Genomic DNA, 26,560 nt, shown 5'->3' with positions numbered 1-26,560 from the left:
CTTCCAAATTTGATTCATAAGATCTTTCCAAAGGGGTGAAATCATGCTTTGGTTTAGGTTCCCAAGGTTTTTCTTCAAATATATTTCTAGATTTCTTGGGTGTTTGTGAAGTATTCTCAGATATCTTGGATTCAAGATCACAAGAATTTGATTTTTGGTTGTCATAGGAGGAAGGAAAATTTTCTTTCAAGGAGAATTTGTTCGATGATGTTTCATCTTCCTCCTTTAGTCTTTGAAGTTGAGTACTCATTGATTGGATTTTTTGCTTCATGTTTGTAATAAGTAGCTTTTCTTCCTCAGTAGGAATATTGGATTTAGTGCATTTTTTGTTAGCCATTTTGATGTACTATGTTTCAAGTAGTGACAACCAAGTTTTAGAACATAAGTCAAGTTGCCAAAGTCATAGACAATGACGAAAAGAAAAATCTTGGACAAGGACTGCACTAGGACTTAGTCTCCAAAAGGATAAAAATAAGAGTGTTGTATACTAAGGCACAAATTGTCTAATTTGAAGGCTAGAATAGCCAAAGATTATGACTATTGTAGCATGGAGTATGACAAGCACTAAAGGATGAGAGTTAAGATAGGTAAAAGATGAGACTAGTCAAAGAATGGGTCACAAATCTTTAGCTAAGAAAAATGCCACTATTTTGGACTATTTTCAAATAGAGAAGCAGTAAACTGATGCAGGAAATAGACTTGGTATAGAGTGCAGATACCTCTAATAGACCAACTTGATAGTTTAGACTCAAGATCTTGTGCAAAGATCCTCTGAGGGGTGTGCAAGAAAGTACACAGGCAGAGGCGAAGAGTCAAAACAACAATTTAAACTCGCGCAAAGAGTTGCACAAAACTACATGAAAACATGCTAAGACTTGCATGAAAAATAGAATCCAGATAGTAGGACAAGACTACAAGATCTCATGTGAAGATTTGCATAAGCTCACATGAAAACCTAGACAGGGTCACACAAAGAAATGGCTGGACAACAAGTATTCGTGCGAAAGTTTGCAAACTGTGTGCAAAAATAGAAACCAAATTGACAACTAAACTACATTTTGAAGGGACTTGGAAGATTTTAGATAGTTCTGGATAGATTGTTGGTTCATTTGGCAGATTTCAAATAGATAGCAAGGTTGATTTTCAAGTGTTTTAAAAAACATTTGGTTTTGAACAAGGCAAGTGTTTTCAAGAAGACACGAGAAGCAAGCAGTAGTCAAATACAACCCAACTAAGGACAAAGTAACTCAGAGGGATGAGGGAGTCTTGACTAGTGGTTTGTTTAAGCAAGTTTGGATATGTTTAGGACTTGATAATGAATGTGCTTTATCCCTAGAAACAAAAAAAATGGTAGAGAAGGCAAAACCTTTGCCCCACAACTTATGCGCATGTGTGTACCTCACACAGCCATGTCACCCCCTAGAGGGTGCTGGTGTTTTTGGTATATTCAAAAGACTCAATAGTATACACTAAATTAGTGCCCTTGTGGTAGGGGAAAAGTGTGTATACCACCTTCAAATGTCTAGTAGCATGCATATGGTGAGTTCTATAGGAGAGATTCTTCCCCCTCCTTGCACAAAGATTATGCCTCCTTTTGGAGGTGAACCAGGTAGCTTCTAACTAAGAGGTTTTTAGTTGGCTTCCATTCGTATTAATTCATACGGAATCTGCAATCGGAGTTGAGACCAGTAGCCCACACTAACATCTGAGAGTGCACACACTTGCTTAGAAAGACTGGGGCCAGTGCTGGCCAATGCAATGGACAAAGCTTCCCCTTGATAAGAAATATCAAGAACCAAGGGAAAGAAATTAATCCTGCTTTGGAGTCTTTTTCTCTACAAATCATCTTGATTATAGTGAGTTGGAATCTCCAGTGAAAGGAGTGTGCTCACTTGGGTCATTCCCAGAGGTTGGATCAATCTAGCAGGACCTCTAAAGGATTGACTCGGACTGGTGATTCAAAGGCAAGGGTCAAAGTTTCTAATTTCCCTCAAGGGGAAAGAGCATACTCCTCTACCTTAGTTTCTCATCCAAACATGTAAAAAAAGTTAATTTATAGACTTAGCTTAATCAATCTAGACTTCTCCTTTCTCGAGATTCTGATTCCCTAAAAGGAAACCATAATCTCTTCATAGAAAAGGACCCGTACTAGAGAACCACTAAGCTTCTTCCCTACTCTTTTGTCTTGCACCCTAGGAAGTTCAAAAGCCCTAATTAGACTATGTTTTGAAAGCAAGAAAGAAAACACATTATTTTGTGGGTTTTAAGATTTGATCTTTGAAAAATGTATCTTTGACAACGTCCTAAAAACACACAATCAGTTCATGTTTGGAGAGTTTTTATAAGGGAGTCTTCGTCAAACATCATGCAGACAACTTTTAGGCTGCAAAAAATCAGAAAAACTGAAATAAAAATGCTTTAGAGAAAATGTGTTAGTTAAATGGAAGCTTAACTATGGGAAAATTAACATTTAACTTTTTTTGTTCTTTTTTATACCTATAAAAAGCTTAGAAAATGTGAAAACCTATGAAAACATCAAAAGTCAAAATTCCTATTCGAAAAACTGTCTTTTGTATTGTTGTTGCAAAATTTTGCACTAAATCATGCACAGACCATGCAAAGAAATGCTCTATACTGTGAAAAATCATGCACAAACCCATGTGAAGAAATGTTTTGTAGTGCAAAAAATCATGCATAGATCCACACAAAATCTTTCACTGACCTGCATGAGAAAATGAGGTGTCACATGAAGACTTGCATAATGGGGCACTTTTTTGTGCAAGAAAGTGTATAGATTCGTGGGAGACTCTTCAAATCTTCCCACAAAAATTCAAGAATTTGTACAGAAGAGTATGGACTAAATGCTAAAATAAAATAAAAATGTAGATAAAGCTAGAGAAATTGATTTCCTCGGCCCCACAGTGGGTGCCAAAAATGTATGCATGAAATGTGGCCTCTGTTTAACACACACACTTCAACATGGTCTTTGTATGTGGATTCATCCTGGAATGAACATGAGATTGTTCATTCAAGAGAAGCCTTGCAAGATGACCTATTGCCTTCTATCTAGGTGTATTTTACCTGCTTATGCTCTCAGATTTTGAGGTACAGGTAATCAGACCATCTAGAACGAAGGTTTTGAAATGATTAATCTATATGAATATGTAGGTAGTCTAAATGATTATGCTATTAATCTAAGAACATATAAATAGAATTAACTAAATGAATGCATATTAATTCTAAATGATATTAATCTAAGAAAATGAGAGTTTTATGACAATAAGTAAACAAATACACAATCCAGCAAAAATTTAATAGCAATTCAATTCAACCTCTGTAATGAGGAATTATGAGTCTCTTAAATAGAATTCTCAGAATCCATCAACGGTTGAGATCAACTTAGATTAACAATCAAGATTGAAGCAAAGATTCAGTCAAAGATGGAAACTTCCTTGTGCAGGTAAAGTGAATTGTTTCAAATCTGAGTGTGATGAGTAGTTAACTGAACTTGTCACAAGTGTGAGAGTAAGTTAACTAGATTGTTTCCAATTTCGAGAAGTAGTTCACTTAGAATTTCCATTTAGAACTAAAGAGAGGATTTTTAAGATATTATTTAATTTAATAAAGTGAGATATGATCTCATAAATGCATTTTCTATTTAATTGAATAATCATATTCAATTAATTTAAAATAAGCACAATTATTAAATTAAATAAATATAATCCCTTAGTACATTAGCCTTAGGTGATAATTTAATTTAATTAAAGTATAAATACTTAAAATTAAATTAAATTTTAATCAATAGGTTTAATGTGACTAATATGAGTCAATACTATAAGAATTAAATAAAGAGTATGATGAATGTAGATTTAGGGTTTTCTACATTTGACAATTAAGTCAAGTAGCGAGTAGTAGAATAAGAATTGCCTAATGACATAGGACTTAGGATTGATTAAAATATACCATAATTGGTGATCATGGTAATGAGCCAATTTTGGGGTATTACATCTTTAACCTTGTGAGTAGAAAGATTCAAACATATATATACTTGGATCTTTTTGGAGTAGCCTGGGAATATGCCTTCATTACCTTTTGCATTAAAATTTCCTTTCCTTGCCTCTTTCAAGATATAACATTTGCTTCCAACTACTTTGAAATAATATACATTAGGTTTATATACATACCATAATTCATAAGGTGTTTTATTTTTACCTTTCCTTAGTTGAGCTCAGTTCAAGGTATCAATTGTTGTGTTGATTGCTTCTTTCCAATATTTGGTTGCAATATTTTTCTCAATCACTAGTGTTCTTGTACAATCCATGATGGATATTTTTCTTCTTTCTTCTATGTCATTCTATTGAGGTATACCAGATGTAGATACGTATCTTTTGATCCCTCTTTCATTGCAAACAATATTATATTCATTAGAGATGAATCCACCTCCTCTATCCAACCTTGGGCATTTTAGATTACTCCATGTATCTTTTTTAACTCTATCTAGATACTACTTAAATTTTTGAAAATATTCATATTTTTCTTTTAAGAACATTACTATCATCATTCTAGAGTAATAATTAATTAAAAAAATGAAATATGTGTCTTTGATGTAGGTCTTTGTACCTATTGGTCCACAAAGATCTGTATGAACTAGCTCCAGGACTTCTTTTGTATAGTAATTCTTACTTTTGAAATAACTTTTTCCTATTTTTCCAATCTGACATTGTTTGTACATGTTCATATTAGGTTTTTTTAGATTTGGAATACCTCTTACTCTTGTGTTCTTTCTTATTGTAACTAGGTTATTAAATTTTACATGACACATTCTTTTATGCCATAGCCAGCTTTCCTCTACTTGTGCCAAAAAACATGAACTCTTTGTAAGATCTAGATAGAATAGATTACCTTTATTATGATTTCCAGTCCTAACTAGGTTTCCTTACCATCTAGCAACTTGGCTTTCCCATTCATGAATTCTACCTTGTATCCAATGTTGTCTATTTGTGCCACACTTAGAAGATTGTGCCTTAGTCCTTCAAACCAGTAGGCATTTTCACATTTGATTCCTTTAGTTAATGGAATGCATCCTTTTCCTTTCACATAACATGGTTCATTATTTCCAAATCTAACACTTCCACCATCATAATGTTTCAAGTGTTCAAACTTATTTTTATCACTAGTCATGTGATGAGAACAACCACTATCTATTATCCATATGTCCTTTATCCTAACATGAGAAATAAGTGCTAGTTTTTTCATTTTTCTCACTAGTTGATTTATCCCAAATAGCAATATATACCTTTTTCGTCTTCATCATCACTCTCAAAATCTTTAGAAATGTAAAAATATTTCTTACCTTTATCTTTGTAGCCCTCATAGCTCTTGACGTCTTTCTTTCCTTTGAACTTATTGAATTTTTTGTCATCTTTCTTTTCTCTATTTGGAATCTTAGAGTAATGTGGCATACCTCTTCACAAGAGAAACAAATTAATAGAATTTGACCTTTATATTTACCTTTTCCTTTTGGTAACCTTATTGCAAGCAAGGCTTCAACAGCTTCAAGGTAATCTTCAGAGTCATCATCTTCTTCATTGTCAATTTATTTTCCTTTTGAGTTTCCTCCCTTTCTACCAAGAGTGAGTTTGGCTTTGAATGTAGATTCTATGTTGTTAATATTAGGAAGATAGTTATCAAAGTTATCCAATTCAAAAGTTGTCAATGTTCCCACTAGTGCATCCAAAGTTATATCATTTTTAAGATCACATCTCATCACTTGAATAGATGAAACTCTAATTGCATAAATAGGAAGAAGAGTTCTTAATATGTTGTTGATTATTTTTGTATCTCTTTTTCCTCCTATATCTTTGATCATACTTACACTATCTTTGATTCTTTCACTATATTTTGCAATATTTTCATCTTCTTTCATCTTCATTTGATCAAGCATGCCTCTTAGACTTTTTTCCTTGGCTCTTTTCACATTATCATCTTCTCAATAGATCTTTTTTAGTTTTTCCACATGTCATAGGTAGTAGGAAAATATTTGACTTTTTCAAATTTAGAATAGTTGAGAGAGGAAGCAATATTAATCATCATTGTATTGTAATTCTTCATATCCACCATCTGATCCATGATCAAAACCTTAGGTGGTGCCACATACTATTTCAATAGGAATTATAGAAATGTATCTTCAATGCTTCCTATATGTGGCTTCATCAGTTCCTGTCATGCTGAAAAGTTCTCTTAGTTAAGCTTTGGAATCTCTCTTCTATAAGACATATTGATCTTTAGCTTAGGTCTTTGAAACCTTTCCTACAAGCACCAATGGTTCTAATACCAATTTTTGGAAATCTAATCAATAACTAAGAGGTCAAGGGTGAATAAGTTACAATAAAAAAAATTCCAAGTCCCTTAGATGTCAATATGAACTTCTCACGTAGTAAACCAAATCCTTGCTCTACTTAGTTAGAACTAGATATTCACTTTAACTTGGTTAACAAAGAAGAATTGAGCTACTAATGTGTATTAACCTTTAGTAACTTAGTTTTAGAAACAAAAATCATTAAGAAAATAACATGAACACATGAGACACCAAGATTTAATGTGGAAACCCAATTTGGGAAAATCACCAATGCAACTAGTTACAACTTTGCACTCTGAGCCTTGTTAGTAGCCAACCCTATTAAAGGTTATAAAACACATGGTTAAGTGTGACCTTGTTAGAGGATTTGAATCACCCTATTAGGAGTGACCTTGTTATATTTCTTTAGACACTTCAATCAGAACTACCACCTTGTTAGAGGATTTACAAAATGTCTATTAAGCTAACTCTATGAAGAGATTTCTTTATTGCTACAATTGTTAGAGAGTAACAATGATTGACCTAATTATTGAAGAAACTAACTTTTTAGATTTAGATTGGTTTTCTAGTTTATCCTCTTGATCCTTTTAAATCAAATTATTCTTTGCATCTCCTCGGATATTTTGTCTTTAATCAAATATACTTCTTAATTTACATCTTTCTCATTATTCCAAAAATTACTACTTTCAATCCACAACTTAACCTTTCATATAAATGAAACTTAATGTCAATTTGGATTTAATATCCTTTCTTGTAGACATTCAACATCCACTTAGTCAACTTGTATTAACTAATTAATTAACAAAAGTAATATTCTCATAGTCGGCTAACACTGGACTCATTACCCAGTTAATACAAAACTTTCTTTGATAACCAACCAAACTCAGTTAACACTAACTACTCTTCATTAACCAACCAGGCTTGGTTAACACTGACTTTTGCTTGCTTGATACTAAAATCTTTTTTAGTGTCCAAATAAGCTTGGCTTATACTGTGCTTGTTTAAATCTTGGAATTTGTATAAAAGCAATGGAAATATACAATTGAATAAAAAAAATTCAATAGATATATGTATAAATAAATTTTCTATCTTTTGTCCTATGTTTTATTGGGTAGGTTTCTTGCACCCAACTATCATATTAAGTATGCAAGATTTTGTATCATAAATATTCTCTATGGATTAATGATATGGATATATGTTTCAAAAGTTGGCATTTTTTACTAACCTTATGTAGGAACAAGTCAAGTGGCATAATAAAACACTAATGAGAATAGAGTTGATAGATTCAAGTAATAACTACATAAAAGAATTAACTGGAAAAAATATATCATGTGATCTTCTCAAAATAGTTTTGGAAAATACAATTGGAACACTTGTTATGTTGTCATTGATGTAAAACCTTATTAGTGAGAAAAATTTCTATCTAATCTAAGTGTCATATTTATATGATTGATGAAGAGGATTTGAGAAGTTGGTCATAGAAAGAGAACCTAGAGGAAAGGTTGAGTTATGAAGATAAAACTACAAATAAAAACTTGATTATTTGGACTTTGACAAGATAAAGTGATTGTCCAATCATACTATAAGAGAGGAAGATAGTTACACTAAAGCCCTCAAGAAGCAATCAAAGATAGATCAAATGCACAAGCTTCATTGAGAAATAGAGTAGAAGATTAAGGAACTTGAAGTATCTACTGAGTGATGCTAGTGTCAACTAAGCCACAGTAAGTGCAAAGAAGAAATAGTGTTGATCGATCATCAATATTGACTGAGTGACAATATATCTATCAAACAAGAAATTTAGAAATGGCTGACTATCTAAATATAATGTTGGCCAATGGACACCATTTTAACAATTTATGAGAAATCATAATTTCTAGCCAACACAGTTGATTTCTTAAAATGTGGAAAGTGTGTTGAAGATAAGGATAGATGACATAGAATATTTAAATCAATGCAAACTATGTTTGCACATTTCTATGGGAGGATTCGTGAAGAAATTTATAGAAAAGAAGAGGATGAACAAAAAGGTGGTCAAATTCATTGTATGTGTTGAACCAAATCATAACCCTAAGATAGATGGTGATGTTTAAGAGATAAAAGATCAAGATTACCTATTAAAGGAGGTATAATATGCAACCTTAAAGAGTTATTGAAGGTTGGAGCAATTGTTGATGCTATTGACTAGTGAACTTAAGGAGGAGGTTGAAACAAGTTGAGAAGAGAACTATGATTTCTTGAAGGGTTTCAAAGAAAATTAGAGACTGAGATGACAATGAGGACCTGTCAATAGATCATCTTGTGAGCTAAAATACAATCTATATTTTAAAAGTGAATTTTTTTTAAAGATCAAAACCTACTATTACTTTTAAACCATTCTATCAATATTAAAATCCTTTAATTAAGGTTGACTTAATAGTCATATGTAAATCCTTTAATCAATGTGGTATTCTAATAGAATATTCTAAAGTCATCTAACAATGCCACTCCTACTAGGATGATTAAATATTTTAATAAGGTCACATTTAAAAGTTAGTTTTATAACCTTTAATAGAGTTGGCTCTTAACAAAGCTCACTTAAAAAGAGTGAAAAGACCGGTGACATATTACTGGTGTTTTTTCTCAAATTGGGTTTTCATGTTAAATCCTAGTGTTAGAATTGTATGAAAGTTATATGTGGTGTTTTACTAATAATGTTTACATTTTACAAGTCTATTATACTTAGGAAAGTGAACAACTAGTTAGTATTATTGAAAGTTGACTATAGAGGCTAAGCTATTGGATTTTAAGATTAGAAGATATTTAAGTGTGTGTTTGTTCAATTGGTACATTTGGACCTAGGATAACTAATTCACAACCCCTTGCCCCCACCTACCCTATCAATTATTCTAAATAGTCTAAAAAATAGTATCAGAGCTTTGGTTCTTGTAGAGAAAATTTTGAAGATATTTAAAGATAAAGGTCATGATGTACAAAAAGAATGTGTCAAGGTTGAACAAAGAGAACTTCCTTACATGGAAATTTTTTATGATGTTACATCTAGTAGGAATTTGAGAGGGTGCAATATATTTTATGGATAATGCATACATGGACATAATAATAGTTCCTCTGATAGCCCAATAGCTGAAAGAAAAGCAAGAACACAACCAAGCTATGTTGGAGATTGCATCATCTCTAAGCTATGTCAAGTTTGATAACATTAAAACCTACAAGAATAAAAAAGAAATGTGGGATACACTACAAACTATCTATGCAAGAGACATGCATGTCCTAAGAGGGAAATCAAAGAGCTTGAGAGCTAAGTTTGTTGAAATGAGAATGATAAAAGGTGAAAATATAGTCCAATGTTGTGTGAGAATCATAAAAGTCATAAATTCTATAAGAGGTGCCAATGTAAAGATTGATGATGATACTATAATAAGTAATTTTTTGAGAACTCTACTTCCTATTTATGATATTAGAGTTTTTGCAATACAAGAATCGAGATGTACTCCAGGTAATGACCTAATTTTGGAAGGTGTGATTGGTATGCTTATTGATTTTGAGATGCCAAATTTTGATAATTCCACTCCTATTTTTTTAAAATCTACTTTTAAATCAAAATTGGTTCTTAGTAAGAAAGGAAAAGGAAAATATGTGAAAAGTGACAATGATACTTTTGATGATGAACTTGATGAGCTTGAAGCACTGATGGCTAGAAGGCATCCAAGAGGAAAAGGTAAACTTCCTATGATATGGTTTTTATGTAGAAAAGTTGGTCATATTTCTGAAAGATGTCCTAATAGAGAAGACAATGAGGATAAGAGAGAAAGCAAGTACAAAGAGAGAAGAGATGACTAGGACAACAAGAGAAACAAGGACTACAAAGACAAAGGTAAGAAATCTCATTACATTGTTGAAGAAGAAACTGATAATAAATCTGAAAGTAATGATGAAGAAGTAATTTATGTTGCTATGAATGAAGATTCTAATGGAGATGAGAGAAAAAAATTAATTTCATATGTGAATAAAAGTGATAGGTGGATAATTTATAATGGTTGTTCAAACCACATGACTAGTGATAAAATTAAATTTGAGAATATTGGACAATACAAGGGTGGTTGTGATAAATTTGGTAATGATGTACCATATTTTGTGAAAGGTAAAGGATTAATATAATTGATTGACAAGATCAAATGTGACAATGTTTACTAGGTTGAAGGTTTTAACTATAATTTGTTGAGTACTTCTTGGCTCAAAAAATCAAGTTACAAACTTGAATTCCATCACTAGAAAGACAAAGATATTTGATGTTTATGGTGAACTAATTCAAAGTGATGATCAAATGAGAGGTAGCTTGTTCTACCTAGATTTATCTAGTGATACATGTTTGTTTGCAAAATATGAAGATATTTGGTTATGGCATAAGAGCTTATGTCATGTAAATTTTGATGATTTGTTTTGAATTAGTAAGATTAAAAGAGAAAGAGGTTTTCCAAAACTAAAGAAATCTAATAATGGTATGTGTAAATGATGTCAATTGAGAAAAATGAAAAGGTCTAGTTTCAATAGCAAGACATATTCATCTAATGATGTTTTAGAATTTGTTCATATTGACTTATAAACCTATTGGTGTCCAAATTTATTGTAGAGAAAAATATTTCATTCTAATTGTTGATGACTACTCTAGAATGATGGTTTTAATGTTTCTTAAAGAAAAATATGATGTTTTTCACTTTTTTAAGTTGTATTTGGTTTAGAGTTGAAAAAGAGACAAGAAAGAGTTTTAAGTGCTTTAGATCTGATAGAGTGGTGAATTCATTTCAAATGAATTTAATATATTATGCAATGATAAAGGAATAAAAAGATAGATGTTAGCACCTAGGAGCCCTCCTCAAAATGGAATAGTTGAAAGGAGAAATAGATCAATCATGGACTGTGCTAGAACACTAATGATGGAGAAAAATTTATTATAGAAATATTGGAGAGAAGCTATAAGTATAGTTGTTTATACTTTGAATAGAGTGCAAGTGAGGAAAGGTACAAATGTTGCACCTTTTTAATTATGGTATGGATATGCACCAAATGTAAAGTATTTTAAAAAATTTGAAAGAAAATTATATATAGTTAAGGATAATAGAAATGGAAAAATTGATACTAAAAGTGAATAAGGCATATTCCTCAGTTATTCCACTAATAAAAAATCTTATAAGTGTTTGAACTCTAACACTAACAAATTTGTGGAAAGTGAAAATGTGAAAGTTGATAACAATAATACTTTCATATATGTGAATGATGGTGTTCCCAACACCCCACCTAAACAAGAGAACAAAATAACAAATCAACAATGGCATGGAAATGTCAAATTGCAACAGCCATTTGTTGAGCAGTAGACAGAGGGTGTCGAGCAACAAAAAAATGATGTCAATTCACAAGAAAAGGGAGTTGAACATCAAGATGATATTGTTGAGCAAGATGAACATGAACCAAAACTTAAACCAAAGAGAGATAATGGGCTTGAGATCAATTTTTAAGATGAACCTATTGAAGAACAAAGAAGAAAATTACCTACATTAGAAAAATATGTGAGAAGACATAATGCACCTGAGAAAATTGTTGGAGATAAAGAATCTAGTGTTATGACAAGAAAGAAACCTAGAAGTGATTCATGTTTACTTTGTAAATTTGAGCCCAAATTAGTAAAAGATGCTTTGGAATATAAGGACCGGATACAAGCAATGTATGAAGAAATTGAGAAGATAGAAAAGAACAAAACATGGACACTAGTACCTAGACCTAAAGACAAAAATATTATTGGAACAAAGTGGGGATTCAAAAACAAGTTGAATGAAAAAGGTGAAGTTACAATGAATAAGACTAAACTGGTATGCAAAGGATATGCACAAGAAGAAGGTATTGACTATGGGGAAACACTTGCCCATGTAGACATACTAGAAGGAGTTAAAACACTACTTGCATATTATGCTTACAGAGGATTTAAGGTATATCAAATCTATGTCAAATCTATATTTTTTAATGGGATACTTGAAGAAGTATACATGGAGAATTGTGAAGGATTTGTTGACCCCAACAACAAGAATATGGTGTGAAAGTTACAAAAGGATCTATATGGTTTGAAACAAGCTCCTAGAGCATGGTATGAATGACTACATTATTATTTGGTAAAGATTGGATTCACAAGAACTAATGATAACAACAATTTGTACTTTAAGACTGGCAAGAACAATGAGGTATTGTTGTATAATTTTTTTTTTTATGATATCATATTTGGAGGAAAGGAAGTATTATGCAAATCATTTGCTAGTGAGAGGAAGAAGGAATTTGAAATGTCTATGTTTGGTGAGGTCAAATTCTTTGTTGGTTTACAAGTATATCAAATGAAGCAAGGTATCTTCATTACTGTAAGGACCCTCCTCATATGTACTTATCAAATATGAATCCTCTATTAAAACTATTATAAGATATTGTATCAAAAATGAAGTAATGTGTTATGTTGTGAATGTCCTAAAAGAAACTAAGATTAGCTGATTCATTCATGTTTTAGATACTTAGTGATTCAAGAACTACTACATCACCTCGATTGTTAAAACATTAATTTTTACTAATGATGGTACGAAGTGTTTCCACTTGATAATGAGGATGTTCATTTTGATACCCCGATGATTAATTTATATGCAATTCAAATGGTACCATATGCCCAATTGGTGATGTTATGATGTTTAGGTATATGCATGCCTAATGATGACTATACTTGTGCTTAATTTGAATTAAGGAATAAGTTATGTTATATTCATTATGTGGTTGCTGATGATTAAATGAGAGTAGAAATGAATTAAATAGTAAATTATATGAAAGATTCATGTTTTTGATTTATGTAACCATCCAGATAAGTTTTGAATATATATGTATGTAATTTTCTTGAGCTACTGATGTGTGCAGGATATTTATTAGTCAAGGAATCTAACGGAGACAAGAAACTAAACCCTTTGTATCAATTCTGGAAACCATGGCTAAAATTGATGAAAGATGCTAACCTTGTTGTTCATATTTTATTTGTGTTGTGGTTTGAATGAATGTATCATTCTGTAATTTAGTAAATGTTAACGTTTCGTAATAGTATTTTTTTTATAGTGTAACTTGACACTCGTGAATTGTTTAGGTTTTCCATCATGCTAGTTAGGGTTAATTGTGTAACCTATGGACCTAAGTCAGCTAAGTTAGTGCCCTTTTTTCTAATCTATTTTTAATCTATTTTAGTTGCCCTAATTTGGGTTAGTGCTTGATCTACTTTTTGGAGTTGTTAGATAGTCCTAAAATATTCCTAGAATTTGTTTGGTCCCGAATCAATTCCTAAGGCCTTAAAACATGAAATCTTAATACCCAAGGGGTATGGGTATGGGTTGGGGGCATTTTCCACCCCCCTAGCCCCTTTTGTTGACTTTTGAGGTCACTCAAAAAGTCCATTTTTGCTTTAGTGGGAAAATAGAATGATTTCACCATGGGTTGAATGACCTTAAACCCACCCTGAGATTAGTCTTAGGTTTAGTTGAGTTAGAAACCTCTAGATTTTTAAGAAAGTGGGGGAAGTTATTGCCCTTTTTAGGTGGTTAAGTTTGGATCTTATTTAGAGGCACTTTTGAGAATTTTTGGTTGTTACCCAATCTCTAGTTTTAGAGAGAAATTTTGAAGATTGAAGGAAGGAAAAGCTCATCTCAAACTTGTACATGTTGCCATAACCTTGTTGTGGAGGTAGGAGTTATTCATCTCCTTTTTTCATGTTGTTCATGTTGTTTCATGTTTTTTCATTCTTGGTCCATGCTTATGTTATTGTCTTTTTCATTTGAATGCTTGTATGTATGTTGGGTATGCTTGGGAGGGTTTGAATCATGTTTTCTTGAATGGTTTTTCCTTCATGTTTTGCTTGAATTTCAAAGTTTTCTTGTATGGGTGTTTTGGCATTGCTCACCCTCAGATAGGGTAGAAGTGGCCAATTTCGGGAAAGGTCTTCAGTTGGACTCCAACAGTGTAGAGTCTCTTCTCAAGAAGAGAAGAGGGAGAGAGGGTAGGATGTTATGGGCCCCTACTTGTTAGCACAAACCACGTATGAGTTTTGGAATGTAAGAATGGAAGAATGGAAGTTCTTGAGTTATAGCCTCGATTGGGCACCTATTTTGGTGTTGTGTCTGACATCTCCTATTGGAAAAATCCACCTTCTCCCTAGTTTTGTACCTATTGTGAAAACTCAATATGGAAATGAATGTTAGATTTTGTCTCCTTGTTATGTTTGTTTGTCACCTGGTCAATTTTCATTCTCTCCACGATCTTCCTAATGCTTTGCAAAATTTAAAATGGAGCCCTTGTTAAGGGCCAAGAAGAATATTCAAATTTGTTATTGTAATTCAGTTATTGGGAGTTTTCTCCTCAGGATTGAAATCCCATGTAATAATGTTTGTTAAACTTATTGTTGAAGTGGCAAGGATGCAAGGTTTTCTTACTAGTTCTTTCCTGGCAGAGCCTTGAATCAAGTGGTTTAATAGAAAAAAAAAAGATGGAGTAATGTTCTTGCAATGAGTTTTATAGCTTTTTCTTCAATTTTGTATATGTTATTTTTTAAAAAAATGTGATGATGTTCACTTTTCTACGGCATTCGTATGTCTCATAATCGTATTCATTTGATTAGTGTGGATTAGACAAAATGATAAAAAATAAATAAAATGGAACGATTGATCTTAGGTAATTTTTGTGTGAATCTTCAACATGAGAATAAGTGCAACTTAAATCAAGAATTTAGTCCTAGATTAAGCTACATTAGATATGATAAAATTTCTTAGTGTCTTACCAATTAATTAATTAGTGGATTTAATGGATACATTGTTCATTTTGTAAGCCATATGGAGCATTAGTAACTATAATTCCTAGGTAATATTATCATCTTGCTAGTATTTCAAATATGACTCAACTTAAAGAAATAATTCCACCTTTGCATATCATCCCAAAGAAAATAGAAATAATACTTTCAAAAAAAAAAATCCACCTATAGGATGTTGGAGTTTGTATGGGAGAAATAATTCATCCCTTTTGAAAAAAGAGTATCTCAAGGATCCTTTAAACTTATAAAAGTATTAAAAAAAGAGAGAGAATATAAAATGCATAATATAAATATCTTAATCTACCTACAAACCTTTATGTAACTACTATCCTATCCTATCAAAATAGTCTATCTTCTAAACCTTGACATTAACACTTATCCCCATTAGAGACCCATCTACTTCTTTCCACTTAAAAAGAGAAGGGTGCCATCATGAGGTTGCTGATGTCACCCTCCCTACCTCAAACTTGGGCACAACATGCTTGTTGGGGAAGTTAAAGTCAATGTTGGTTTTTAAAATTGCCTTGGTTGCTTTTAAAACAATATCAAACTTGCTCTTGTCCTCCTTGGTTGGTGTAGCTGCCATGACTCCTCCTTGGATAGAGAGCCCACATGGGTGGAGTATGGCACTTGGGAAGTGGAAAAGTGGAGGGAATTGGGTGCCATGTTTAATACATGGATTAGGATAGGAGGGTGGGATAAGGAGGTAGGTAGTGTAGTTAAATTTAGGGAATGGTTAGGATAGTTTGTGAGTTGTTTTTTTTCTTTTTTTTTTCTTAAAAATTAAAATAGATAGTATTGGCAATTAACTTAGGATTTGGTTAGTTTAGTTAAGTTTTATGTTTTGTATTTTAATTTATATGTTTTTCTTGTAATGTTAGTTAATTAATATTTATTTTAGGTAGTTAATTTTATTTTAATTATTAATATAGTTTAGCTTAGGATTTGTATAAGTTACTTGTTACAAATGTGAGATTGGTGTTTATTCTATTAGGATCATAGTAAAAGTTTTAATTTATTAATATGTTGAATTAGGATTTAATTTGTTGAATGTTACAATATGTATTTAGGACTCGAGGTTAGTGAATAGTGTTAACACTATAGTTGGTTTCATTTAGTAAGTGAAAATTAGTTATTAATTTCTAATGTTTAGATGTTAAAATTTAGTTAAGATCATTATCAATAAATGTTAGTACTATATAAAGTCATTTTTAGTATTTTAGGGTTTGTTACTCTGTATTTAGATTATGACTTGGATTTAGGATTATCTACCTTTATAAGTGTTAATAGGTGGATTATGTATTAATTGATAAGTCATTTATACTGAAGAGTCCAAAGACAACCAATGTCTTAAATTTGATTAATGATTGAATAATTTAGTGTTAGAATCAATTTTAATATTGGATAGGAGTTAGAAGAGTTAGTTTCCATTACGGGTATTTATGTTGTTTAAATTAAGTTAGTTGAATTATTTGATTCATTTGAAGAATTAATTTAGAATCATTGTGTTAGTAATTAGTGGATGTTAAGTTGAATTTCAGTATTAATTAAAGTTAATTGTAGAGGTTAATTAATTTGGTTATTTTAATGTAGCAGTTATATTATTCTTAATTGAAAGATAGTGTTATTATGTTTTCAATTAGTATAGGTTATAACATCGAGATAGTCTAATTGAGTAAACTATAAATGTTGAGTATGTAAACTAGATTTAATTAGTCTACTTTAAGGGCATAAAATTTTTCCTCAAAATATGGTAGTAATGAAGCAAATGTTGAAACCAATCTAATAGCGAATGTTCAAATTTATCAATCTACTCTTGCACATTGACCTTGAACTTGTAATGGAATGTAAGGTTATCCATAGGAAAGCATGTTATATCTTACTTTATTCATGTATTTTTAACTTGCATAAATGAACCTATCAAACTTGGTGAACTTAATTATTATATTAAAAAAAAAAAAAAAATTGTGTGTGTTTTTGCCCTTGTATTTTGGGCATGACAATTGCTCAATCCAAATATATCAAGGAGATACTAAAATTTTTAGGAATGGAAGAATCAAGACTAGTTAGTACACCTATGTCCAATGGACATAAGTTATCTAAGAATGGTGATTCTTCTAATGTGAACCAAACATTGTATATATAGATCAATGATTGGAAAACTATAATATGTTGTTTTGTAGTAAACCTGATATTGTATTGATAGTTGGGATAGTTGCAAGATTTTTTGTAAGTCCTAAAGAGAATCAATTAATGGTTATGAAAAAGATATTGAGATATCTAAAAATAATAGAAGATATGTAAAATTTAGTTAAGATCATTATCGATAAATGTTAGTACTATATAAAGTCATTTTTAGTATTTTAGGGTTCGTTATTATGTATTTAGATTATGACTTGGATTTAGGATTATCTACCTTTATAAGTGTTAATAGGTGGATTATGTATTAATTAATAAGTCATTTATACTGAAGAGTCCAAAGACAACCGATGTCTTAAATTTGATTAATGATTGAATAATTTAGTGTTAGAATCAATTTTAATATTGTATAGGAATTAGAAGAGTTAGTTTCCATTACAAGTATTTTTTTTGTTTAAATTAAGTTAGTTGAATTATTTGATTCATTTGAAGAATTAATTTAGAATCATTGCGTCAGTAATTAGTGGATGTTAAGTTGAATTTTAGTATTAATTAAAGTTAATTGTAGAGGTTAGTTAATTTGGTTATTTTATGTAGCAGTTATATTATTCTTAAATTGAAAGATAGTGTTATTATGTTTTCGATTGGTACAGGTTATAACATCAAGGTAGTCTAATTGAGTAAACTTTAAATGTTGAGTATGTAAACTAGATTTAATTAGTCTACTTTAAGGGCAGAAAATATTGCCTCAAAATATGGTAGTAACGAAGCAAACGTCGAAATCAATCTAATAATGAATGCTCAAATTTATCGGTCTACTCTTGCACATTGACCTTGAACTTGTAATGGAATGTAAGGTTATCCATAGGAGAGCATGTTATATCTTACTTTATTCATGTATTTTTAACTTGTGTAAATGAACCTATTGAACTTGGTGAACTTAATTATTATATTTTTAAAAATATATTTGTGTGTGTTTTTGCCCTTGTATTTTGGGCATGACAATTACTCAATCCAAATATATCAAGGAGATACTAAAAATTTTAGGAATGGAAGAATCAAGACCAATTAGTACACCTATGTCCATTGGACATAAGTTATCTAAGAATGGTGATTCTTCTAATGTGAACCAAACATTGTATAGATCAATGATTGGAAAACTACAATATGTTGTTTTGTAGTAAACCTAATATTGTATTGATAGTTGGGATAGTTGCAAGATTTTTTGTAAGTCCTAAAGAGAATCAATTAATGGTTATCAAAAAGATATTGAGATATCTAAAAATAATAGAAGACTGTGGATTTTATTACAAGAAGCATGATAAGTTTGAGCTAAACATGTTTATTAATTTTGATTAGGTAGGAAATATTGATGATAGAAAGGGAACAAGTGGAGAAGCATTCTTTCTAAGAAAGAGACTAGTTTCATGGACAAGCAAGAAGAAGGACTACATTTCCCAATCAACAGCTAAAGCTGAATATGTGGTCGTAGTAGTAGTAGTAGTAAATTTCTCAAATATCATATGGATCAAGTAATTGTTGAAAGGTATGAAGGATGATATTACTGATCCGGTTGTTATCTATTGTGATAACACTGGTATTATTAATATATCAAAGAATCTTGTGTTTCACTCAAAGACTAAGTGTATTACAATCAATTATCATTACTTGAGAGAGCTAGTTCAAGACAAAGAAGTGAAATTGGATGATGTGAACACTAAGGAGAAATTAATTGATATATTCACTAAAGCTTTACTTAAAGATGCTCATGAATATCTAAGAGGTAAACTAGGGGTGATTCCCTTAAATAAAGCTAGTGCAGAGTACCCTCCTTTTTGGTTTTGTGGTTGGTTTATCTATTTTTTAGGGTTAGTTATGACTCTTTGTGTGAGTTTAATAAGATCGAATGGTCTTTGGATCCAAACTTGTCCTAATTTATTTGTAAGGGCAAAATTTTTTCATAAGGTTAAAAAGTTATCAAATGTTGTCAAATATTGCTAAGATTGAGAAACTAAGTACTTGGTTGCCTATAGGGTCCTAAGGGTCCTAACTAAGGTCCTAGGATAGGTCTAAGAGCACCCACTTTCCAAAAACACTCAAAAAGAAAAAAATTGTTCAAAATTGCAAAATTGCTCAAATGTTACTCAAGCAACTTTTGCAATTTTCACAAGAAAGTTGCAACCACCATGCTCAAGTATTTGATCATGGGATGAATAATTTTAGAGGTTAAAATGAATTTCAATTGCAAACAACATGTGTGAACAACCTATACAAATTTTTTTGAGTTTTTGCCTTACATTTGTAGAGTTTTAGCACTCTCGTACAATCATGTACAGATTGGGTTGCATGATCTAACTTCATGGAAATGTAGATTTTTGTCTTAGCTTCATTTTTTATATCCAACTTTGATTTCAAGTTGTAGGGTTGAAAGGTTATACTGTGTTTTATGTGACTAGATTGTAATTCCCATTTACAAAGTTACAGTAACTAAAATACCCCTAACCTAATCATCCATAATTGAAAATGCATGAAACCTTGTCAAATGATAGGTTAGGAATTGTACATAGTGATTTTTTTTCCTTTTTGACTTATCAATTGAACTCCTAATTATGGAGTGATGCCCTAAGCTAACTGCTTGGAGTAGGTGAGCCAAGACAATGAGAAGATGTGTTTGAAGAGCACACCCATGATCTAACAAGTCCAATTTAATGGCATGGATGGATGCCCTAGAATGTCCCCTTCAAGTAAGAAATTATTTTTGGAGGTTGAATGAGTTTTGAAGACTACTAGGAAGTATTTTTGTTGTGACTAATCTGGAGGCCTAAAAGATAACCTAAAAATTAGGGCCTGAGAGAAAATAGGGCTGTGGGTGATTTGGAGCTCTATAATTTGGGATTCTTGAAGTGCTAGTGATAGCCTTCACAATAATATGATCTTCCATAGGTTTATGTGGAATAATTTATAGTAATTGACCAAAACAATAGACCTAATACAAATAGACCTAATTAGCTCTACTTATGGGTGGTGATAGCTAAGTGATTGCTAACATAACTAGAAGTGTTTGAAAGGGATAGAAAGGATATGGAAGGTATATTTATCATTAGGAAGGGCCTAATAATTGTAAGGGAAATATCCTAAGCATGTTTTTGGAGCTTTAGGGGAAGTAACAAGGTAAACAAGGGCTAGTAGGACTAGTTCCTAAATAAGAAGGTAATGTTCTTGCATCAACCCACTAATATCTAGGAGGAAATGTGAAGTGAGCATCAAGGTTGGTGGAGAGAACATAAAAGGAAGGAATGATTGGATGGTTCAAAGGGTTATACCCTAACTAGTAGAAGTTAAGTCCTAGTACCCTAAGCCTTTTGCATTAGATTGATATAAGAGCCTGAACTAAATTCAAATTTGGTGTATATCTAAATAGGAACAAATACAAGAGGTTGACATTATGCCACCCAAGGAAATGGGCAAGGGTTCCATAGTGGACTTGGTCCAAGAACTATTGGAAAAGGGAAATATGATAGAAGGAAAAATTAAAAGGAAAGCCACTAAATGAGGACATGAGAGTGAGGAAGAAGATGAAGGTAATATAGGAGAGACATCTAATAGAGATAAAGGAATGGAGTTGGAAAAGCACCAAAAAGTGTTCTTGGATGCCTTCAAATCCATTAACAAAGATAGTATGGAACACATTCCTTACTATAGTGTAAATTTGAATGGAGAAGAGTTACTAGTTTGGCTAGAAGTCATAGATAATCAATTTTCTTATAAAGAAGTGCTAGATGAGAAGAGAGTCAATTATGCCAAGGCTAGGCTCAAGGGGTCAACATTAGTTTGGTGGAATATGATGCAAGATGATAGGGTAACAATAGGGAAGAAGAAAATAGTTTCTTGAGATAGGATGAAAATTAGGTTGAGTGCATAATTATTTTCCACTGATTATGAGATACAAATTTATTAGAAGTTATTGAACCTAAGGAAGGAGCTAACAATAAGTTCCTACATTGAGGGATTTAGAAAGTTAAGTCTAAGGGAAAGTAGACATGAGGAGGAAGTAGAAAGGGTAGCAAGGTATCTCAATGGATTGAGGCAAGGAATCCAAGATGAGATTAGTATAATAGCCCCTAATAGCATGCACAAATGCTTTCAATTAGCATTGAAAGTAGAGGATAGGGATAAAAGGAGACATGATTTCCAAAAAAGGGGAAGAAGAAATAAGGGATTCAGAGGCATGGGTAACTTTGGAAGAGAACAAAACCCAAGTAGGCTAGAAGAAACTCAGTCCATAGATAACAATGGAGGCAATCAAAGTAAAGGTACATTTCAGAGCGGGTGATATAGAGGAAGGTGACCTCCCAGAGGTAGGTTTCATTCACAAGGTAGGGGCAATTTAGTGTTCACTGGAAGATGCTACAATTGTAACCAAGTGGGCCATACCATGGGAAAATGTCCTAAAAAGGGTTCTACCTCATCCATGGGAGAAAAAATAACTTAGTTAGCACAAGAAAAGGACACCCAAAGTGTCACTTCACCAATCTCCAAGTAAGGGCCAAAATTGGATGGAGAAAATATTATTTTGAGGAGGATACTACTGAAATTTCCTAGTGTTGTAGAGCCACCTCAAAGGAAGATCTTGTTTAAAACTACTTGTAGGTCACATGGCAAGATTTGTAGTGTGATACTGGATTCTAGTTCCATAGAGAACATAGTATCAATAGAGATGGTAGAAAAACCAAAAATTAGGATACGTCACACCACACCCTATAAGGTGTCATTGTTAAGTAAGGATTGGGAAATAGTGGTGGATGAACAAGCTTTGGTGGAGTTTAAAATAGGAGAATACAAAGACAAGGTTTTATATGACATAATGCCTATGGATTTCTATCACCTCCTACTAGTACATCCATGGAAATGTGATGTAAAGGCCATTCATGATGGGGAAAAGAATGGTTATGTAATCACTAAAAAAGGTTAGAAGTTTCATATGGATCCTTTGAGAAAACCTAATGAAGAGAAACATGTGAGGTCTAGTGTAATGCTTTTGAGTGGAAAAGAGTTCCTTAAATTCATGAAGATAAGAAAAGGAATTTTTTGTGCAATAATAGTGAAGCCAATAGAAGAGACTAAGGAGAAGGTCAATATGCCCAAAGAAGTGCAACAATTATTGGAGAAGTATCATGAGATAGTAGACAACGGATTGCCTAGTTCTTTGCCACCTATGAGGGATGTGAGTCTATGTAATGACTCACATCCCTCAAGGCAGCATATAAAATGACTCCAAGTCATAATGCAGAAATTACTAAATATATATAAAAAATTCTAGACAAAGGGCTTATAAGGAAAAGATTAATTCCTTGTGTTGTACCCATTGTCCTTTCACCTAAAAATTATGGAAATTTGAGGATGTGTATTGACTCTAGGGCTATCAAAATGATAACAATTAGAGATAAATTTTTCATGCCCTAGATTAAGGATTTTTTGGACCATTTGGGAGGTTCTTGTTATTTCCCCAAGGTGGATTTAAAATTAGGGCACCATCAAATCAAAGTTAGGCATGGTGATGAATGGAAGATAGCCTTCAAGACAAATGAAGGTTTGTATGAGTGTCTTGTAATACCCTTTGGCTTGACAAATGCACCTAGCACATTCATGAGGCTCATGAATGAAGTGTTAATAGACTTCATAGGAAAAATTTTAATTGTTTATCTAAATGCCATTTTTATTATTAGCAAGTCTAAGGAGGAGCACATGAATCATTTGGATATGTTCTTGAGAAGGCTACACCAAGAAAAGTTGATCAACCAAGATAAATGTGAGTTTTTGAAAATTGAACTAGTCTATCTTGCATTTGTTGTTTCTAATGGATGCATTAAGATGGATCCTAACAAGTTCAAGACTATGTTGGACTCACCACCACTTAGATCCATAGAGGATGTTAGAAGTTTTCATGAATTGGCTTCTTAATAAAGGAAGTTTGTGAGAAATTTTAGTCATGTGTGTGCACCAATCCTAAACACCATTAAAAAGGGGGAATTAAATGTTAGATCAAGTGGATAGTGGTAGTAGGTAAAAGCTTTGAAATTTTGAAGAAAAAGATAGTAGAACTACCTACTCTTAGGTATCATAAGTTTAATCATCTATTTGTTGTGGTGTGTGATGCTAGTAAGCTAGTCACTAGAGTAGTGTTGAGTCAAGAGGGACACCATTTGGCATTCTTCTAAGAGAAGTTGAATGAAGCCAAGAAAAAGTACTCCACCTATGATTTGGAGTTGTATGAAATGGTTGAAGAACTCAAAAATTGGAGAAATGATCTCTTTCCAAGGGAATTTGTAGTCTACATAGGTAATCATGCCCTTAGCTTCTTCAATGGACAAGAAAATTTTAACCAAAGACACCTAAATTGGGTAGAATATTTGGAAGCATATACCTTTGTCATAAAACACAATAAAGGTGGTTGCAACAAAATTACAAATTCTCTAAGTAGGAGAGTATTAAAAATTTAGGAAATATAGTTACAAAGTGTGGTGATGAGTGACCTTAAAGACCTCTACAAGTAAGAAAAAGATTTAAAATATGTCTATGAAGCTTTTGAGAAGTTCAAATAGGGTTTTAGAGTGGAGTTCATTGATTAAATGCTATAGGAAGGACTATTTTTCAAGGGAAACCTATTTTTAATTCCCTAAAGCTCCATGAGGGAGAACATAATTAAGAAGAAACACCAAGGCAGTTTGGGAGGCCACTTTGGAGTAGACAAGACACTTGAGTAGTTGCATAGGCATTATTATTGGCCTAAATTATAGTTAGATATAAGGAAATTTGTGGAGCATTGTTAGATATGCCAAAGAGCCAAGGGACCTAGTAGCAAGATAGGATTTTATGACCCTTTATCCATACCATAGAGACCTTGGGAGTGCCTAAGAATGGATTTTGTTTTGGGACTATCTAAGACACCAAGAGGACATGACAATCTATTTTTAGTGGTGGATAGGTTTAGCAAGATGGCACACTTCATTCCTTGTAGAAAAACCAATGATGTTTCTCACATTGTAGGACTTTTCTTTAGAGATATAAGAATCCATAGATTATCACTCAACATAGTGAGTGATAGGGATAGTAAGTTTGTGGGCCACTTTTGGAGAGAACCCTATGGAAAATTTTAGGAGCAAACTTGTATTTCTCTTTAGCCTATCACCCTTAGTTAGATGGATGAAATGAGGTAGTAAATAGGTCCCTAGGTAACCTATTAAGGTCCTTAACTAAGAAGCATGGATAATCATGGGATCATATTATAGGACAAGTAGAATATGCCTACAATGACTTCATCAATAGAAGCACTAGAAAGAGCCCATTTGAAATAGTTTATGGGGTTACTCCAAGAAGGATTGTGGAGTTGAGAGACCTCAGGTTAGAGGATAAAAGGAGTGCTCAAGGAGAATCCTTTGCAAAGAAGAAGATGAAACTTCATGACCAAGTTAGGAAGACTTTGCAACACCAAGTGGATAAATACAAAACCTAAGTAGATAAGACAATGAGGGATTTATAATTCAAGGTGGAATATTTGGTACTCTCCTACCTTAGGAAGGGGTGATTTACAAAAGGGCAATGAACCAAGTTGTTGATGAAGATAGAACCATTAAAGATCTTGCATTAGTTTTGGAATAATGCATATGAAGTGGAGCTACCTCATAATATAGATATCTCACCCATTTTCAATGTGTTTGATATGTTTCCTTATAAAGGTCTTCCTTCTGATATTGGTCAGCACACTCTTTCAGACTTGGGAGAGAATGATTGGGTTAGAGATGTATCCACTCCTCAACCTCTGCAATTGGACAATATAGTGGACTCCAAGATGATTAAGAATACTAGGAATGGTAGCTACAAAAAAATTTGGTAAAATGGAAAGGATTTCCAAATTTTGAAGCTACTTGGATGACTGAAGAAGAAATACTAAAATATGGAGTCACCATTGGAGACCTTCTAACTCAAGGGACTTGAGTTCTTTGTTCCAGGGGATTATGGTGTAGAGCACCTCCCTTTTTGGTTTTGTAGTTGATTTAGGTGTTTTTTAGGGCTAGTTAAGCATATTTGTGTGAGTTTAATAAAATTCAATGGTCTTTGGATCCAAACTTTTCACAATTTGTTTGTAAGGACAAAAGTTGCTCATAAGGTTAAAAAGTTGTCAAATGTTGTCAAATGGATCAAAAGTTACCAAGTTTGAGAAAATTGGGTACGTGGTCTCCTATAGGTCTTAACTAAGGTCCTACGATAGGTCTAGGAGAACCCACTTGCTCAAAACACTCAAAAAGAAAAAAAAAATGTGGTCAAAAAGTGAAAAAATGTTCAAAAGTTGCTCAAGCAACTTTTGCAATTTTTGCAAGAAAGTTGCAAATGAAGAAATGAGTGGTTATAACCACCCATGCTTTGTTATTTGAGCATTATATGAATATTTTTGGATGTTAGAATGAATTTCAATTGTAAACTACACATTTGAACAACTTGTGTAGATATTTTTGAGTCTTTTCCTTGCAGTTATAAAGTTTTAGCACTCTTGTATGGTTGTGTATAGATTGGGATGCATGATATTACTTCATATAAATGTATTTTTTTCCCTTAGGTTTCTTTTTCATATAAAATTTTGATTTCAACTTGGAAGGTTGAAAGGTTATACTATGTTTTAGGTGACTGGACTACAATTCCCATTTATAGAGTTGTAGGAACTAAAATGGCCTTAACCTAATTGTCCATGGTTGAAAATGTATGAAAAAATTTGGAATGATAGGTTAGGACTTGTAAATTTTTATTTTTTTTCCTTTTTGTCTTTTCAATTGATCTACTAATTGTGGAGTGATTCCCTAGGCTGACTACTTGGAGTAAGTGAGCCAGGAGAGTGATAAGACATGTTTGAAGTGCACACCCATGATCTAACAAGTCCAATTTAATTTCATGGATGGATTTCCTAGAATTTCCCCTTGAAGGAACAAGTGATTATAGGAGTTGATATGAGATTTTAAGACTACTAGGAATTATTTTTGTTGAGACTAGTCTAGAGGCCTAAAAGCTAGCCTAAAAATTAGGGCCTGCAAAAAAATAGGGTTGTGGGTGATTTGGAGATATATAATTTATGATTCTTGAAGTGTTAGGTTATAGCCTTCAAAATAATATGGTCTTCCATAGGTTTGTGTGGAATAATTTGG

The sequence above is a fragment of the Cupressus sempervirens genome, chromosome 8 (assembly GCF_028749045.1).
Source record: "Cupressus sempervirens isolate cs-2001-9-10 chromosome 8, ASM2874904v1, whole genome shotgun sequence".
Classification (NCBI taxonomy): domain Eukaryota; kingdom Viridiplantae; phylum Streptophyta; class Pinopsida; order Cupressales; family Cupressaceae; genus Cupressus; species Cupressus sempervirens.
This window is presented reverse-complemented; position numbering follows the sequence as displayed.